We start from the raw sequence: 2,500 nt of genomic DNA, 5'->3' as shown, positions 1-2,500 counted from the left end.
GTACCACAACGTACACTGACTGCATCGACAACCGAATGCAACTGAACAGCTGCAAGGCTCATTTCACAAACAAACGCCTGACCGACCAGCTTGGAAGGGCAGGAGGGGAGGGCGATATTCGTTCTGTAGCGGTACACCCTTCCAGTGGTTAGCGGGACTGTGTAGAAAGTACGCAACACTCGAAAGACCTTTATGTGAGGGTACGCACCATGGCATCAAGAAATACACATGACACCAGAGGATCCAAGCAGTGAACTATGTTCAGAGGGTTGCTGTTAGGCAAAGCTACATTCCTGTGACGTTACATGTGACAGTTAAGGTGCAGCGTAAGTTAGGTTAAGGTGCAGCGTAAGTTAGGTTAAGGTGCAGCGTAAGTTAGGTTAAGGTGCAGCGTAAGTTAGGTTAAGGTGCAGCGTAAGTTAGGTTAAGGTGCAGCGTAAGTTAGGTTAAGGTGCAGCGTAACTTGGGTTAAGGTGCAGCGTAACTTGGGTTAAGGTGCAGCGTAACTTGGGTTAAGGTGCAGCGTAACTTGGGTTAAGGTGCAGCGTAACTTGGGTTAAGGTGCAGCGTAACTTGGGTTAAGGTGCAGCGTAACTTGGGTTAAGGTGCAGCGTAACTTGGGTTAAGGTGCAGCGTAACTTGGGTTAAGGTGCAGCGTAACTTGGGTTAAGGTGCAGCGTAACTTGGGTTAAGGTGCAGCGTAACTTGGGTTAAGGTGCAGCGTAACTTGGGTTAAGGTGCAGCGTAACTTGGGTTAAGGTGCAGCGTAACTTGGGTTAAGGTGCAGCGTAACTTGGGTTAAGGTGCAGCGTAACTTGGGTTAAGGTGCAGCGTAACTTGGGTTAAGGTGCAGCGTAACTTGGGTTAAGGTGCAGCGTAACTTGGGTTAAGGTGCAGCGTAACTTGGGTTAAGGTGCAGCGTAACTTGGGTTAAGGTGCAGCGTAACTTGGGTTAAGGTGCAGCGTAACTTGGGTTAAGGTGCAGCGTAACTTAGGTTAAGGTGCCAACGTGGGTTAGGTTAAGGGGCCAACGTGGGTTAGGTTAAGGGCCAACGTGGGTTAGGTTAAGGGGCCAACGTGGGTTAGGTTAAGGGCCAACGTGGGTTAGGTTAAGGGCCAACGTGGGTTAGGTTAAGGGCCAACGTGGGTTAGGTTAAGGGCCAACGTGGGTTAGGTTAAGGGCCAACGTGGGTTAGGTTAAGGGCCAACGTGGGTTAGGTTAAGGGCCAACGTGGGTTAGGTTAAGGGCCAACGTGGGTTAGGTTAAGGGCCAACGTGGGTTAGGTTAAGGGCCAACGTGGGTTAGGTTAAGGGCCAACGTGGGTTAGGTTAAGGGCCAACGTGGGTTAGGTTAAGGGCCAACGTGGGTTAGGTTAAGGGCCAACGTGGGTTAGGTTAAGGGCCAACGTGGGTTAGGTTAAGGGCCAACGTGGGTTAGGTTAAGGGCCAACGTGGGTTAGGTTAAGGGCCAACGTGGGTTAGGTTGCCAGAGATGTGTCAAATCAGGATGTACGTTTGGCTGGTGTCAGGTGGTGGGTTGGTTCGATGCCTTTATAAGGAGTGTGGCCAAAGGGTATTTTATTACTTGTACCTTTTGTGTTGTGGCGTGGCGTTGCGTCCTGTGTTGATACTGGGTGGACCACTGTGGGTGTTGCTGGCTGATTTGAGCTGCGTTGTTTGCGGGTGGTGTGAGACATTCTGTCTTATTAGTGGACGTGACGTTCCTCTTGTCGTTCTTTGGATAGTGTCCTGTGGCAGCGAGGATAAAATGGATGTTGTTGAACGATAGTGCTTTGGTGCTTTCGCTTTGTTACACACAGAGTGGACTGTGAGATAGGGTGACTGGGTCGAGTGCGGTTCACACTGTCCTCCCCAGTTTACAGTATGTATCATCTATGTATGTGGTCCTGCATCATTTACTAAGCAGGGACGTCAGACGACTGAAATATTAGTTATGTACTGATGTAAAGCAGAATGCTTACCTTCCACCAGTGGGCGAGTATCGACTCTGCCCCAGCGTTGCCACCGCAGGAAGCGGTGTCGGAAACACTACCCGCACACCGTCACCACTGTGCGGGGGGACGGACCCTCTATATCCTCAGCGGCGCACTCTTTGCCACCGGGCGTCACGTCTCGCGGCCCGCCGTCCAGAGCATGTATTGGGACAGCGGGACTTTGGCTTTTGGGAGATAACTCTTCATGAAGTGGAAGATATAGGGGTGGACTGCAATGTACGATTGCGGGAAAAGTCCGCCGTACATCCGCTCGAGTTGCGAGTCGGGCGGTGGGGGTGGCGCATTCACAGGTGCGGCTGGAGTGACCGTCGGTCCACCACTTTTGACTCGATTTGCGTCACCTGCCGTGAAGAGGGGGTGCAGCAGGCGTTTTACTCTGGGTCGTCAAGCGGGCGCTGTAGGCGACATCGACATCATAGTCCGCCGGCCGTCTCATAGAGGGCGGTATCGTCGTCGGGACGGACCAGTAGGTGGCCGTGTTCTGC

Source organism: Schistocerca gregaria, unplaced genomic scaffold, assembly GCF_023897955.1.
Source record: "Schistocerca gregaria isolate iqSchGreg1 unplaced genomic scaffold, iqSchGreg1.2 ptg001175l, whole genome shotgun sequence".
NCBI classification, from domain to species: domain Eukaryota; kingdom Metazoa; phylum Arthropoda; class Insecta; order Orthoptera; family Acrididae; genus Schistocerca; species Schistocerca gregaria.
Note: the sequence above shows the minus strand (reverse complement) of the source record.